At 41.8% G+C, this 17,757-nt stretch overlaps 1 long non-coding RNA gene across 1 annotated transcript; it reads right to left on the bottom strand.

The window, feature by feature from the left end:
* Positions 1 to 11,671: 11,671 nt before the first annotated feature.
* On the bottom strand, positions 11,672 to 17,313 carry LOC128256344 (uncharacterized). The gene is made up of 4 exons (XR_008267748.1): positions 17,225 to 17,313; positions 12,474 to 12,707; positions 12,185 to 12,401; positions 11,672 to 12,130 (listed from the first exon to the last, which is right to left on the bottom strand). It is a non-coding gene; the product is annotated as an uncharacterized LOC128256344 (long non-coding RNA).
* Positions 17,314 to 17,757: the final 444 nt, after the last annotated feature.

Below are 17,757 nucleotides of genomic sequence, written 5' to 3'. Positions count from 1 at the left end.
CACTTCAATTTGTCTTTAAAGTCGATCAAATTTTTAGCATTATAGAGCACAAGCTTATTTGTACACGAATCATCAATTCCGTTGATTATGTTTTGAATTAAGTCACTGTTTTCAATATTACCTCTTTCCAATATTAGCTCTTTCATTTGCAACAAGTATTCCTGTAAACTTTCACCTTTCACCAATTTTCCTCTTAGACTTTAGCGTGTGTAACTGAGCACTGTTTTTCGTGGGTTTAAACTCGGCTAATAGGGCGTTTTTCAATTTTACCCAACTCGACAACTCGTGCTCACTGTTGACAAACATATTCGCAAGGCCTTGTAGCGATCACTTCGCAAAAATTAATTTTTGCAGCTCGTTCCAATACATAATGGTTCCCATGTCTTCGAACTCTTTCACCCATACTTCGATGGACTAAATGTCTTCGCCACTGAATGGCCGAACTGAGTCCTCGATGTCACGAAATTATAAAGCAAACTTTGTAATATCAGATGCACTGCTTGCATTTTCGCACTCGGTCTTTGCACTGTTTCTGCTTTGAACACTTATGGCATCTTGTTGGTTCCCTTCTATTTCGCCTTCGGCTTCAGAATCATCATCTTCGCTTTCGTCTTCTTCGTTTCCCTCATTAAAACCTGTTTCGGCTAATAAGGAACCTCGTTTAAAGTTGTAAAAAATATATTTAGTCAGGTCGTCTCTAATGTGGAGAAGTCCTAGCGAAATCCAGATAAGAAACATTTTCAGCAATGTAATTGATTTATCGGAACTCTCGTAAGCAGTCTTTATTGTTTCTATCAACAGCTCTTTGGAACACGAACTTATGTTGAAGTAAAATATTCCGCCGATTTCCTTCTCGAAGCATCGAACTTATCCATTCAAAGTCATTTATTTATTAGATTTATTTTGCTTTCACTTTCTCCGTGGATCACTTTTATTCTTAGATTTTTTTTTTTGGTTGCGCCCTTAAATTATGTGGGACTGGGTTGTGATTACGTCTAAGAGATTTACACAATCCCACTAGATGTATTTTATTATATTATAAGTATAGTTTTTAAATGAATTACAATGAATATTAATGGATTACAAATGGATGATATAAGTCGGGTTCGTTTAAGGGATATAGGTTGATTTTTGTTAAGATCTGGGGATATTTGTGGTTATTTTGGAAGGTTTCTCCAGCCGAGGAAGAGGAGAAGTTGTGGTCAACGGATGTTGAGGGTGCTCCTGGGTTCGGGCCACCACGAATATCAGTGGGTTTGCGAAGGACTCCACTAAACCAGAGCGATGAGTCGCGTCGAGAATACCACGCAGTAGCCGGAGCAGCAGCCGATCTTGGAGGAAATTGGTGCAGCAGCGAACCAATTGTTGCAGCTGGACGACAGGGATGCAAGGCTCGAGGATCCGTTTCTGGATTTCGCTGCGCGGTCTGCCGTTATCCGGGGTGGTTTCCTGAAAATGATGAAGCTGATGAACTAAAATTTAACCTCTCGACTTGACCGTTGGCGGGAAAGGAAATTCATAAGAAATGTGCGCGCTCATTTTCATTTCCTTTGTCAGAAATGATCTGACTAGGATTGCCAAAGATTTTGCTTTGCTCTAGAAGGCTTGATACTGCATCTTTTGTAGACGTAGTTTTTGTCGAATAGAGCCAACAAAATTTTGTGAAACTGTCGATTACTGCAAATATGTGCTTGTACTGTTGGTACGTAGACTCTAAAGGCCCTTGATAATCGGTGTGATACGTTTGTAGCGATCTTTCGTCTTTGCTGAGTGGATTAAGTTCGCATTCCTGTTTTCCTCGCATTCTGTTGCTCACAAGACAAAATATGCAGCAGCTTATACATTTCTGAACTTCTCCTCCAATTTCGAAACATAGAACCCCTTGCCAATGAGTTCTTAATACTTTTTTACCGAAAAGTGACCGTGCTCACGGGCTTGCTTAATAATTCCTTTTGCATACCCACAGGCGCAACTATGAGTTCGCAGTCGTCGACTAATTTTTGCAAAACTACCGATTTCCAGAAGAAATTATTATGTGTCCATTTCCCTGCAAGAATGTCTATGATTGCTTTGAGCTGGTCGTCCTGAGCCTGGATGTACTTGAGTCTGCTTTGAATGCTATTCTCAGTGATCATCATCATGTGTGCACGGCTTAGAGCGTGACGAATACGGGTACCAGCTTGGTGTTCGACGATATATTCGAATTCTTGCAGCTATTCATGTGCATAAATCCCTTTTCTCCAAAGTTTTTGCAAGGGCATTTCAGTCTGTAATGAGTTTAAATCGCATACCCAGTAAGTAGACCCTACATTTTTTTAAGGCTTCCACAACGGGTAAGATTTCAAGCTTGTAGCTCGTGAACTTTCTTTCTGCATCAGTCTTTTTCTTGCTCATGTAATAACAAAACTGAGCCGAAATCGTCTATGGAGGCGTCCGTAAGCAGATTTGTACCGTGTCGCTGATAAAAAATATTGTTGAATGCCGCTAGCTGTTGCACTCCGAAATAAATTTTCGCATCTTGTGTGGTTATGTCAAACAAAGGTTTGGCTATTTGCGAGCAACTGGCGATAAACTTACGACAATATCCCACTAAGCAAAGGAAACTCTGTACCGTTTTCAGGTTGGTCGGAACTGGAAATGATGTTACAGAATGGGTTTTATTTATTGATTTTCGACAATGTGTCACAAATACTCGATTTTAGTTTTCAGAAAATGGCATTTTTTAAATTTAATAGCAAGTCCATACTCTGCGAATCTTTTCAGAACTTCGATGATGTTGTCTAAGGCTTCTTGTTCGGTTTCTGCCGGTATTATTATGTCGTCAACGTATGGTATGACTACTTCTTTGCATGTCAGATCCCTGAAGATAGCATTCATGTGTCGTTGGAATACACTCGGCAAGTTAGAGAGCCCGAACGGAACTCGTAGGAACTGAAATTGCCGTTGTGTGTCACGAAAGAAGTGTACTTACGACTCTCTTCTTCAATGCGTACGTGAACGAATCCGTTTTTTAAAACAATCGAGCTTAAGATACGCGCGTTCTGCAATCTGTCAAGCTGATCTTCTATTAGAGGGAGTGGAATTTGATCCCTAATAATGACTTTATTGATTCGCCTGTAATCGATGCATAGGCGATAAGATCCGTCACGCTTCTTAACTAGAACAACAAGCTACTATATTCTGACTGTGATGTTTCAATTCTGCCTCGGCATAGAGTGGCTTTGTTACTTTAACACCTTCACTGCTAATTGTTACTTGAGCTTGTTTGCAAAACTCTTCACCAAGAACCATTTCTTTGTCCAGTCACTGCGACTCGGCCACAATAAATTTGGTTGCGACTTCTTCACCGTCAATTGTAATTTTATGTTCAAACGAACCTGATGGTTTAATTTTGTTCTTGTCTGCTTTACCGAATCCGACGAGATAAATGTTACACTCACTTAGCATAGGCTTGTTTAAACTTCTATACGTGGTTTCTGTAAATAAATTGTACTTGCTTCCGGTATTGATTAGCGCAGTGAATTTTGAGTTATTTGCTTCTACTGTAATGCACATTAAATCGTGAGCAGATGACATTTTACACATGTTTGTTGCTTTTTATTTTTTCGCACAAAACTTTTGCTGGGCATTCTTGGGTTTTACTCTCACTTTTGAATTTTCCGCGGATTACTTCATAGCACTTCAATTTGTCTTTAAAGTCGATCAAATTTTTAGCATTATAGAGCACAAGCTTATTTGTACACGAATCATCAATTCCGTTGATTATGTTTTGAATTAAGTCACTGTTTTCAATATTACCTCTTTCCAATATTAGCTCTTTCATTTGCAACAAGTATTCCTGTAAACTTTCACCTTTCACCAATTTTCCTCTTAGACTTTAGCGTGTGTAACTGAGCACTGTTTTTCGTGGGTTTAAACTCGGCTAATAGGGCGTTTTTCAATTTTACCCAACTCGACAACTCGTGCTCACTGTTGACAAACATATTCGCAAGGCCTTGTAGCGATCACTTCGCAAAAATTAATTTTTGCAGCTCGTTCCAATACATAATGGTTCCCATGTCTTCGAACTCTTTCACCCATACTTCGATGGACTAAATGTCTTCGCCACTGAATGGCCGAACTGAGTCCTCGATGTCACGAAATTATAAAGCAAACTTTGTAATATCAGATGCACTGCTTGCATTTTCGCACTCGGTCTTTACACTGTTTCTGCTTTGAACACTTATGGCATCTTGTTGGTTCCCTTCTATTTCGCCTTCGGCTTCAGAATCATCATCTTCGCTTTCGTCTTCTTCGTTTCCCTCATTAAAACCTGTTTCGGCTAATAAGGAACCTCGTTTAAAGTTGTAAAAAATATATTTAGTCAGGTCGTCTCTAATGTGGAGAAGTCCTAGCGAAATCCAGATAAGAAACATTTTCAGCAATGTAATTGATTTATCGGAACTCTCGTAAGCAGTCTTTATTGTTTCTATCAACAGCTCTTTGGAACACGAACTTATGTTGAAGTAAAATATTCCGCCGATTTCCTTCTCGAAGCATCGAACTTATCCATTCAAAGTCATTTATTTATTAGATTTATTTTGCTTTCACTTTCTCCGTGGATCACTTTTATTCTTAGATTTTTTTTTTTGGTTGCGCCCTTAAATTATGTGGGACTGGGTTGTGATTACGTCTAAGAGATTTACACAATCCCACTAGATGTATTTTATTATATTATAAGTATAGTTTTTAAATGAATTACAATGAATATTAATGGATTACAAATGGATGATATAAGTCGGGTTCGTTTAAGGGATATAGGTTGATTTTTGTTAAGATCTGGGGATATTTGTGGTTATTTTGGAAGGTTTCTCCAGCCGAGGAAGAGGAGAAGTTGTGGTCAACGGATGTTGAGGGTGCTCCTGGGTTCGGGCCACCACGAATATCAGTGGGTTTGCGAAGGACTCCACTAAACCAGAGCGATGAGTCGCGTCGAGAATACCACGCAGTAGCCGGAGCAGCAGCCGATCTTGGAGGAAATTGGTGCAGCAGCGAACCAATTGTTGCAGCTGGACGACAGGGATGCAAGGCTCGAGGATCCGTTTCTGGATTTCGCTGCGCGGTCTGCCGTTATCCGGGGTGGTTTCCTGAAAATGATGAAGCTGATGAACTAAAATTTAACCTCTCGACTTGACCGTTGGCGGGAAAGGAAATTCATAAGAAATGTGCGCGCTCATTTTCATTTCCTTTGTCAGAAATGATCTGACTAGGATTGCCAAAGATTTTGCTTTGCTCTAGAAGGCTTGATACTGCATCTTTTGTAGACGTAGTTTTTGTCGAATAGAGCCAACAAAATTTTGTGAAACTGTCGATTACTGCAAATATGTGCTTGTACTGTTGGTACGTAGACTCTAAAGGCCCTTGATAATCGGTGTGATACGTTTGTAGCGATCTTTCGTCTTTGCTGAGTGGATTAAGTTCGCATTCCTGTTTTCCTCGCATTCTGTTGCTCACAAGACAAAATATGCAGCAGCTTATACATTTCTGAACTTCTCCTCCAATTTCGAAACATAGAACCCCTTGCCAATGAGTTCTTAATACTTTTTTACCGAAAAGTGACCGTGCTCACGGGCTTGCTTAATAATTCCTTTTGCATACCCACAGGCGCAACTATGAGTTCGCAGTCGTCGACTAATTTTTGCAAAACTACCGATATCCAGAAGAAATTTTTATGTGTCCATTTCCCTGCAAGAATGTCTATGATTGCTTTGAGCTGGTCGTCCTGAGCCTGGATATACTTGAGTCTGCTTTGAATGCTATTCTCAGTGATCATCATCATGTGTGCACGGCTTAGAGCGTGACGAATACGGGTACCAGCTTGGTGTTCGACGATATATTCGAATTCTTGCAGATATTCATGTGCATAAATCCCTTTTCTCCAAAGTTTTTGCAAGGGCATTTCAGTCTGTAATGAGTTTAAATCGCATACCCAGTAAGTAGACCCTAAATTTTTTTAAGGCTTCCACAACGGCTAAGATTTCAAGCTTGTAGCTCGTGAACTTTCTTTCTGCATCAGTCTTTTTCTTGCTCATGTAATAGACAGGATGCCATTGGTTGTCGTCTGGACTCTTTTGTAACAAAACTGAGCCGAAATCGTCTATGGAGGCGTCCGTAAGCAGATTTGTACCGTGTCGCTGATAAAAAATGTTTTTGAATGCCGCTAGCTGTTGGACTCCGAAATATATTTTCGCATCTTGTGTGGTTATGTCAAACAAAGGTTTGGCTATTTGCGAGCAACTGGCGATAAACTTACGACAATATCCCACTAAGCAAAGGAAACTCTGTACCGTTTTCAGGTTGGTCGGAACTGGAAATGATGTCACAGAATGGGTTTTATTTATTGATTTTCGACAATGTGTCACAAGTACTCGATTTTAGTTTTCAGAAAATGGCATTTTTTAAATTTAATAGCAAGTCCATACTCTGCGAATCTTTTCAGAACTTTGATGATGTTGTCTAAGGCTTCTTGTTCGGTTTCTGCCGGTATTATTATGTCGTCAACGTATGGTATGACTACTTTTTTGCATGTCAGAACCCTGAAGATAGCATTCATGTGTCGTTGGAATACACTCGGCAAGTTAGAGAGCCCGAACGGAACTCGTAGGAACTGAAATTGCCGTTGTGTGTCACGAAAGAAGTGTGACCCTCTTCTTCAATGCGTACGTAAACGAATCCGTTTTTTAAAACAATCGAGCTTAAGATACGCGCGTTCTGCAATCTGCCAAGCTGATCTTCTATTAGAGGGAGTGGAATTTGATCCCAATAATGACTTTATTGATTCGCCTATAATCGCAAGCTTCAAGCTACTATATTCTGACTGTGATGTTTCAATTCTGCCTCGGCACAGAGTGGCTTTGTTACTTTTACACTTTCACTGCTAATTGTTACTTGAGCTTGTTTGCAAAACTCTTCACCAAGAACCATTTCTTTGTCCAGTCACTGCGACTCGGCCACATTAAATTTGGTTGCGATTTCTTTACCGTCAATTGTAATTTTATGTTCAAACGAACCTGATGGTTTAATTTTGTTCTTGTCTGCTTTACCGAATCCGACGAGATAAATGTTACACTCACTTATCATAGGCTTGTTTAAACTTCTATACGTGGTTCCTGTAACTAAATTGTACTTGCTTCCGGTATTGATTAGCGCAGTGAATTTTGTGTTTTTTGCTTCTACTGTTATGCATTTTACACATGTTAGTTGCTTTTTATTTTTTCGCACAAAACTTTTGCTGGGCATTCTTGGGTTTTACCCTCACTTTTGAATTTTCCGCGGATTACTTCATAGCACTTCAATTTTTCTTTAAAGTCGATCAAATTTTTAGCATTATAGAGCAGAAGCTTATTTGTACACGAATCATCAATTCCGTTGATTATTTTTTGAATTAAGTCACTGTTTTCAATATTACCTCTTTCCAATATTAGCTCTTATATATGCAAAAAGTATTCCTGTAAACTTTCACCTTTTACCAATTTTCCTCTTAGACTTTAGCTTGTGAGCACTGAGCACTGTTTTTCGGCTAATAGGGCGTTTTTCAATTTTACCCAACTCGACTACTCGTGCTCACTGTTGACAAACATATTCGCAAGGCCTTGTAGCGATCACTTCGCAAAAATTAATTTTTGCAGCTCGTTCCAATACATAATGGTTCCCATGTCTTCGAACTCTTTCACCCATACTTCGATGGACAAAATGTCTTCGCCACTGAATGGCCGAACTGAGTCCTCGATGTCACGAAATTATAAAGCAAACTTTGTAATATCAGATGCACTGCTTGCATTTTCGCACTCGGACTTTGCACTGTTTCTGCTTTGAACACTTATGGCATCTTGTTGGTTCCCTTCTATTTCGCCTTCGGCTTCAGAATCATCATCTTCGCTTTCGTCTTCTTCGTTTTCCTCATTAAAACCTGTTTAATAAGGATCCTCGTTTAAAGTTGCAAAAAATATATTTAGTCAGGTCGTCTCTAATGTGGAGAAGTCCTAGCGAAATCCAGATAAGAAACATTTTCAGCAGTGTAATTGATTTATCGGAACTCTCGTAAGCAGTCTTTATTGTTTCTATCAACATCTCTTTGGAACACGAACTTATGTAGAAGTAAAATATTCCGCCGATTTCCTTCTCGAAGCATCGAACTTATCCATTCAAAGTCATTTATTTATTAGATTTATTTTGGGTTGTGATTACGTCTAAGAGATTTACACAATCCCACTAGATGTATTTTATTATATTAAAAGTATAGTTTTTAAATGAATTACAATAAATATTAATGGATTACAAATGGATGATATAAGTCGGGTTCGTTTAAAGGATATAGGTTGATTTTTGTTAAGATCTGGGGATATTTGTGGTTATTTTGGAAGCATGCCGAACGAATACGAGCTTCGTTCGAAGGTTTCTCCAGCCGAGGAAGAGGAGAAGTTGTGGTCAACGGATGTTGAGGGTGCTCCTGGGTTCGGGCTACCACGAATATCAGTGGGTTTGCCAAGGACTTCACTAAACCTGCGCGATGAGTCGCGACGAGAATACCACGCAGTAGCCGGAGCAGCAGCCGATCTTGGAGGAAATTGGTGCAGCAGCGAACCAATGGTTGCAGCTGGACGACAGGGATGCAAGGCTCGAGGATCCGTTTCTGGATTTCGCTGCACGGTCTGCCGTTATCCGGGGTAGTTTCCTGGAAATGATGAAGCTGATGAAATAGGGTTTAATGACTGCTGCTCAGCGGCCTCAGATTCCTCAGGGATACCACACGGAACAGTAGCAGCGCCCAGATCGGAGAACACTGCAGCAGCATCAATCCCCGGCCAAGCCCATCAAGGTGCGGTGCCAAAGGATACACAGTGGGCAGGCACAAACGCTTCCAGGCAACCTCGGCCAAGAATACCACCAAAACCGCCTAGAAGGCCGTTGGAGTTCCAGGATGTGGAGAGCAGCAGTCCCGGTTATCCGCCGGATTGTGGACGGTAGCGTCGGAATGATGGCAGTTCCCGGAGCTGGCACATCGAGGATCGCAGGGCGCCTGACTTTCGCGAAGAGCCGCGCCTTTATGCCAACGTTGGGCCGGCAGCTGGCAACCAGCGAATTCGCATTGAGCGGTGGAGCGTATCCTTCGACGGCGAGGATGTACGGAACTCGGTGGAGGACTTCCTGTTCCGGCAATACTAGTACTTCGCAACATTCACGTGTTGGGAGCGGTATTGGGTTCAAGTGCGTCACTGCAGGGTAGATAGGTGGTCCTAGCTACGAGCCTCACGAAAGGACTTGTTCCGAGGTTACCAAACGGAGCACGACCGCATGCACCTTTTGCAGAAGGAGCAGCAGCTGGGAGAAGACGTTGAGGATTACGTCCGTAACCCGAGCAACATACACACAGCCGATGCGTTTTCCTCCAGCAAGTAAGGCGAGCTGCGGACGAAATCCAGGAATCCGTTCCGAGCTGGCTGTTGGAACTGCGGAGCCGGAGACCACGGGTTCAGTTAGGCGGGCCAGTCGACGCGAAGTAGTGGTCTCCGTGAAACGTTTTTCAACGCGAGACTCCAGGCCATTCGCCGCAGTGCAAATCCTGACCAAAAAGCTCACTGGGCTGTTGGACACTGGAGCAAGTGTCACCCTGCTTGGTAAAGGCGCAGAGAGCTAGTAGAGGCATTGGATGTGCCCGTCCAGAAGTACCTGTCGGCACGGCATCTGGAGAGGATCGGTTGATCATAGGACTAGTCAAGCTACCTGTGGAATACCGGAGACGGACAGACCACATGCTCTTTTACTTAAGTCCTTATATGGAGCAGCCAGCTTTTTTTGGAGTGGACTTTTGGCAAGCATTTGGATTGGCTCCTGCGAGAATAGGCCACATCAATCCCGAAAGCGCGAAGAAGGCCAAAGAAATCCGCGCTAGGGTGGAGCACTACGCTGAGGTCGAGGAAAGCAAAAACACAGGTTCTGCTTAGACGCACGTAAACTTAACGATGTGACCATAAAATATGCTTTTCCTTTGTCCAGTATAGACGTCATCCTGTCCAAAATCGACCAAACGCATTGCATTTATAGATTTAAAGTTCGCATTCTGGCAGATTAAGTTGGACACGAATAGCCAGGAATACCAAGCATTTACGGTTTCTGGCCGGCCTCCTTATCAGTTCCGAGTGATGCCTTTCGGACTCTGCAACGCATCACAGAGGCTGAGAACGCGCCTGAAGTACCTTCGCCGAGTCGCCGAATGCCTTAAAACAACAGGGTTAACCATAGGTCTGTAGTAGAAGACATCGCAGATGCGATGTCTGCAAGAAGACGAAAGCACCGAATTTCCGGATTGGAGAAAAGGTTAAAACTGAGCAGCCATTTCAGAAGCTGTACTTTGATTTTTTAGGGAAATTTCCGAGATCGAAGAAGGGACAGGCCTATATCTTCATAGTTGTAGATAATTTTTCGAAATACACATTTTTGAAAGCCATAAAGGATGCGTCGGCCTCGAACGTAATATATATCTTCGTCCATGAGGTATTTTACAAGTCCGGAAGTAGTGCATTCGGCCGAAATTATACGTCTAAAATCTTCGTGGAGGCGATGGAAAGCTTTGGTATTACGCATAGTCTACTTATGTTTACTTTCCGCAAAACAACCCTACGGAAAAAATCATTTGGCAGCAAATCGAAGATACTTGGAGGAAGACCATCGGGAATGGGACGCATATCTTCCGGAGATTGAGGTGGCCATACGGAATGCAATTTACTCAGCTACAAGGTGCAGAAGAACCTCGAATGCGAGTACGATTTAAGAGCTCGTACGTTCCTTGCGAAGCCGGGTCAGGAAGTGAACTTCGCCTCCAGCGATTTCAAAAAAGCCTTCAATGCTAAGATTACGCCAAAATTCTTTAAAGCTCGAGTTGTCAAAGCAGTCGGCAACAATGCGTACGACCTTGCGGATCTCCAGGAATGTCCAATAGGAGTGTACCACACAAATAATTTCCGGATGTAATCTGAATGGAGCAACAGAGTAGCAGCTTCTAGTTAATAACAACATCAGTACTTCCCGGCAAGGTGTGGGCCCCGCGATTGGAACTGTGCATGATGGTTTCACGACACTCCTTGAAAAATACTTTCAATAATTTCGTCGAGGTTCGTGGTTCTACGGCGTCTCTCCAAATCGTTCGAGAATGTTGCATTTCAAGCTGAAGCCGTCTGGAAAATACCAGAATAAATCGTTATGTCAGCAGATTACATTTTCGATAAGATTCGGTGGCGTCCCCTTCTGTGGAAACACTGAGCGATCTAGCTACTTAAATTTAGCCCGATTCGCTCGGAATTTGGCTTAAATGTCCTTGGATGCGTCCGCAGTCCCAGTTGGGAGAGCGGGGTCGAAATATGGTGACCACTTTGGTGTAGGTCAGGGTTTTACTTCAGTATCTGCAAGAAGTCGTAGGCGAACGGTTGAAAAAACAAAGTCATTCTTTTTTTTGTAATTTTCGTGCTTGGATAAGTTAAAGTGAGTATTATTTATTAGTCTTAAACTTACATAAATTGACAGTGGGTTTCAAAAATTAAAGGCCACCGGGAACCTTGTCTGGAGGTCCCCGAAAGTTTGGAAGACTCGTGTCCAGAAGAAACTTACCCGGCGGACCTAACCTGGTGGAGAAGACCAAGTCGCTTGCAGAGGACCAATTCGTCCAAATCAGCAGCAAGCACCAGTCTCTGCAGCAGCAGCAGCATCGGCATCACCAGCTGTTGCATCAGCAGTCAGTGACGACCACGAACAGCGGCAGCCCAGAAATCAGCAGCCACGACGGTGATCCCCTTGGAGAGTCCGTTTCGAGTCGTTTCTGGGGCCACCGACGCACTGTACCTGGTCTGACTGGCCAAAAGCTGCTCTTTATCCGGACCCATTGGTTTCGTGCGGTCTCCTTTCTGTTGTTATCGCCGTAAGCAGTCGCTTCCATCTTGCTGCTACGCCGACTATAACAAAGCTTTTACACTACAACAAATATTTTGGAAAATTGTGTTCATAAAGCCATCCAGTACTCTTTTTGTGTGAACTGACTGTGAAACTAATCTGAAATTAGAATCCTAAGTCCGGACATTAGTCGCGCGTCCATCTATACCTAAATTGGAACGCGAAATTAAGCAAAGAATGAGATTTCTTTAGTCGTACATACCTTCTCAGCATGTCCTTCTTTTCCCCTGAAGCTCTTCAGGAATAGGAGACCCGGTTGGCCAAAGCCCCCAAATTTGGCTCCGTAGGTTACGATGGCCATTTTGCCAAACTTTTAATTCGTTTTTTATTATTTCCCTTATTTTAATATTTCCCTCGAGTTATTGTGATTTTGGCGACAGTCTTAAGTAGGCATTAAAAGTTTCTAACGATGAGAATAGCTAAAAGTAGGAGTTAAATTACCCAAATTAAATGTTAACAAACCGCTGAAAATGACATAATAAGTCCCTTACCTTGGGAGAGATGAACTGGTCATAAAATAGCCTGGAAGTGGCTCCGGCTATCGACCATGGGTGGTGCCCCCCGAAGTCCACTGGGGCACCATTGGATGGGTAGTTTGTTTACCATCTCGTTAGTGATGTTAAAAATGTTTGAGTGTGAGAGGTCGTCTTCTATCGATAACTGTGTTGGGACACTGCTGGTACATGGGGGTACTCCGCCCTGAGGATGAGCTAGCCGGCAATGTCCTCAAAAGAAGAAAGAAATTTTTAGCAGTTCCATAAGAGAATTGGTAAGCCGCTTAACTTTTAATGTGCCATTTAAACCAACCCGCATCTATCATCTTCTTAACTTGCCCAGATGTACATTAAATTTTGTTCTTCATGAAACCTTTCGAGTTATTTGTAAGAATTTTAATAACCTATATCTTGTCTTTAAAACTAAAATTGTAACATATTTGCACCATACTTAGTATTGGTTTATTTTTCATAAATGTTCCTCGCGTACTCGATAATTACCCACAATGCTAAAAGGGCCCGCGCGTAACAAGCTCGTGCTTGGTTTCGTTGGGCCTTTTTTTTATACTGTTTATAGTGCATATAAAAAGTTCACTTAGGTGCCAATGGAATCAGGCTATAGGGAATTCATAAAATTACCAGAGAAATTTCGGTATAAAAGTACCGTTCAATAATATACCAGCGAATAAGACATTTAAACGACCAAAATGGAATCTAACAGCCTGATTCCATTGCCGCATTAGTGAACTTTATAAATGTGTCTGATTCCATTGGCGCGTTTAGCATTTACCCTATGCTACTCCGACATGTGAATGGTCTAGGTTTGTTTACTTTAACTTTTACTTTTTCTGCTCTGCAGAAATCCATTATGCTAACGAGGCATTTGCCAACTTGGACGTCAAGGAAGGGGAGCTGATGGTGTTGTTTCATTCGTTTGCAAAGGAGACCACCACAGTTTCTAAAGAACACTGCAATACAAAACTATAACAGCGTTACAAAACAAACATATAAACAAATCACAAAACAAACATATAAACAAACACGTTACAAAACAAATGTCCATGAAGCGGAAAAACGCATCCTCTCCAGTATCGAGAAGCGAATGGACATGATCGCCGGAGATCATGGACATGATCGAACCGTAGGCCTAGAACCCGAGGTACTTGATCTAATAAATTTGGTGAGTGGTTGGAGCAGCTGAATCGGGAGATGGCTGACTTGCAAGCATTGGGTGAAAAAATTTGTGGACTTGAAACGAAGCTGTCTGCCCAAAACATTGCTATCAGCTCGCGCGATGTGTGTATGCATGGTGCGCCATATGTGGACGGGGAAAACTTACGAGCTCTGTTCAAGCTTTAATCTCCAGCTGTCTCCGCCGCCACGAGTATGACACATTTTTCGCGCCCGTAAAACACAAAACGCACGTAAGCCCGACGACTATTATCAAATTTGAAAACGTCCGAGAGAAGATATCTCTGTTTACAAAAATTGGTTTGTACCGGCGCGAGAGAAAAAGTCAACATCAATGAACAGCTCTCCAAAGAGAATTGCAAAATTTTTGAAAAGGCAATGCAAATGAAGAAGCGTTGACTGCTCTCTGCTTATATTTTTATTGAGTCTTCTCTAGAAGAGACTTACAATAAGTATTCAAATCTTAACCTATACTGTATTATAATTGTTAATTGGTTAATGGCCCTAAGTTGGGCAGGAGTGGGCGGTATTTGCGCTGTAACCGAGAGTGGTTACTGAGCCGTCTGAGCTGCCTGGCTAGTTGGTTTGGATGTATTGATAGTCTAGCTTCGTACTTCGAGACTTTACTATCAATTTCTTTTTTAACGGGTTTTATGTCCAGGTCCCTGTGGATATTTGCGTTGCGAATATACCAGGGGGCCCCAGTTATTGTTCGCAGTATACGACTTCGACTGTATACGTTGGATGTTTTCTATGTTGCTACTGCTTGCGTTTCCCCAGAGTTTTTGCATTTTTGTTCGTTGACTTGTATGCTCCTTGCTATCCATTTTTCCACGGCCCCAGGTGGTTTTTTAAATACGCTGATGCTGATTTTGGACATTTTGAACGACTGGTTGTAGCTGTGTCATCAGCAAAGGTGGATAGAGTTGTCTAACTGCTTGTGGGAATGTCAGCCGTGTAAAGGACATACAAGATCGGTCCGATCACACTTCCTTGGGGTACTTCAGCTTCGATTTTGTGGTTAGCGGAGAAGAAATGTTTGCATCTGACAGTAAATACCCTGTCTATAAGATAAGATTCAAGTAATTTGTGGGTGTTTTGTGGCAGGACAGTCTTGATTTTATGAACAAGACCGTCAATCCAAACGCGGTCGAAGGCTTGAGATATGTCTAGGAATAAGGCACTGCAGTATTCCCTGCATTCAAACGCTGTGCGTATTTCAGCTGTTATGCGATTTACCTGTTCGGTAGTTCCGTGCTTGTCCCTGAAGCCGAATTGATGTAGGGGGATCGCTCTGTTGTTTTGGAGGTGTGTTCTGAGGTGGCACAAAAGCAGTTTTTTAAATAGCTTTGATAGGCACGGAAGGAGGCTAATAGGCCTGTAGGACAAAAGTTGGGATTTGTCTTTGCCTGGTTTTGGCATCATTGTAATAACAGACTTTTTCCATTTAAGAATTGAGAATTGAGTTGAATATGGTGGTTATGATTTTGATTCAATTACCATTTTAGGCGAAATTAAATCATGGGAAGGCTCCGCTGGTGAGATGTTTGGTAAAGTGAATTGGTTTGTCGGCGGATGAGGTTGGAAGACACTTTTTAAGTAAGAGGCGAATATGTTTTGATCGTCACTACGGGCCCACCCACCTGTTGGTGATCGAATTGGTATATCGGGTTCTATTGGTGGTTGAATGTTTGGGTGCGCTCTCCAGAGTGGAAATTTGTTGCTGGTGGGCGAAAGTTGCGCTATATAAGCACGTTGAGTCTGATTCTTTCAGTTAGTAAAGCTTTAGACAACTTCCGACAAGCTTCTTTAAAACTTTGTTTAGTGGCTGGGGAGCGGTGTGCCTGCCAGTCTCGGCGAAGTCGCCGCTTTTCTTGAAGGAGCGACTGGATCTGTGTAGTTGTACGTGTAGTTTTTGAGGGGGATGAGGCTGAAAGTTCGGGTTTAGAGTGTTTGGCAGCAGAGGACATTACATTCGTTATATGTTTGAGTGAGTCTTCAATATCAGCTTCACAGGAGATTTTAGGTTCGATTTCAAAGTGTGAGCTTACATATTTTTTATAATTTAGCCAGTTTGTTGTATTGGATGTCAGACGTTGTGGTCGTTCTACAAACTGTGGATGTTCAGATAGACAGAGTAAAACAGTCGAGTGGTCAGATGACAGTTCCGCCAGGGTTTCAACATGTATCAGCCTGGACGGCACTCTCCTAGTTACAGCAAAATCGATAATGTCTGGCCAGTATGTGGGAGTACCTGGTGAAACAAAATCTAGCTTATTACCGGATTTGATAATAGCGTTGTATAATTGGCGTCCTATGGGGTTAATAAGACGAGAGCCCCAGTAGTGGTGTTTCGCTTTATAGTCACCGGCAGCTATACAACAGTTACCCAATGAGTTGTAAAAGCCTACAAATTCACTCTCTGAAATATTAAATCGTGGGGGACAATACACAGCCGATACTACACCTTTTGTATATTTTTGTTTTGCTACTTTTGAGTTGGTAGGTGTAATTAATTAACACTGTCCAGGAAGTTTGCTACAGAGCGGTAGTTGGCTTCATTGGTGATCTGGAGCTTGGTTTCAGATATATTACCTCTTTTTAAAATAGCAATATAAAAGTTGTTTTGCCCAATTTTTGCTTGAGTTTATTGATTAGATCTGAACAATTTTGATCTCTAATGTAGATAGGTGGTGGCTTTACAATTTTATTGGCTTGGCTTGACCGTCATCTTTTTCGAGCTCGCCAAGTATGGCAAATTTGTTTGCAGAAGTTGCCGTAGTGGTGTTTGAAGTTTTCGTAAGTTTAGGCAAATTTGTTTCTCTAGCTTTTTGTGGACTAGGTTTTCTTTTTATTTGTTCATACCGATCAATCCCAGTCTGTACAAGCGTAGATTGTGAGATCTCTGCAGCAGAAGCTAGTATTGCTCGCGATGCCAAAATCGGCTACACGTTGGTCGATGTTGAAGTTGTTGTTGTTGTAGTCGATACGACAGTTGTTATTGCACCGTATTAGTGAGCGCCCAAGCAGATGTAGTCGGTGCGTCTATAGGTGGAAGGGACTGCGTTGGAGCAGCGCAGCTTGAGTTGGTAAATAGTGCTGGCGAAAGAGACCGAGCTCTCTCAGTAGCGGACTGCGACATTACACTTGTTGTTTTGTTATTTACTGTCTCCGATGATACAATTGCTAGGTATGTATTATTTTTCGAAGACGAAGACAGTTGAAGCGAAGACAGTCGACGCGCGTCTTGCTGTTGTTGTACACGACTTTGACTCACTGGCTTGCTGTTGGCACTTTTCAATAACGTATCCGCAGGCATTGTTATTTAGTTTAATTTATTTAAATCTTTGTATTTGTTATTAGGTTTGTTAGGGAAGAAAGCCTTTGTTGTTTGGCATTGCTGCCAGATTCTTTTCGCTATTTAATGGTGTATTTTTAAATAACTTAGTTTTCCCGTTCACTCGGCGGAGCGATCGGAAACACGTCTACCTCGGGCAGTTGACTCTGTTGATTTATATCTAGTTAAGATATCTTTATTATTATTTAATATTAATTACCTTTTTCTGTTCTTTGAAAACATATTAAGCCTTAAATATCAAAATGTCTGGTGAAACAGGTGATTCCATAACTGGTATCTTGATAAAAGTAGTTTTAGAATTGCTCATATCAATGTTTATTAAGAAAAATTGATGACTTGAGGTCAATTTTTATTCAGTCAAATATGGATGTCGTAAACGTAACGATAACCACACATTTTAGCAACTCCTGTGATACCATTCTTGACCTTTACCTCATAAATGACCCAAACAAGATTTTACTTTATGACCAGGTCTCAGTACCAGCTTCCTTTCATATAGCATAATTGGAATGAATTGAATAGCTTAGGAATAGGTAAAGCTATACAAAAAACTGATTAAACTGTCTATGTTGAAGAACTAAACCACAAGTTTTAATCCATCGATGTATTTGAGGCCTCTTGTAACATGTACCTGAATTCCACTGCGCTAATAGTTTTAGCTTCATGTGCGTAAGTCAATGTGATGTCCTTGCTTGTATTCTTAAAGTAAAGTCCACTGCTAAAGGTCTAGCA

Source organism: Drosophila gunungcola, assembly GCF_025200985.1.
Source record: "Drosophila gunungcola strain Sukarami chromosome 2R unlocalized genomic scaffold, Dgunungcola_SK_2 000015F, whole genome shotgun sequence".
Classification (NCBI taxonomy): Eukaryota; Metazoa; Arthropoda; class Insecta; order Diptera; family Drosophilidae; genus Drosophila; species Drosophila gunungcola.
This window is presented reverse-complemented; position numbering and strand designations above follow the sequence as displayed.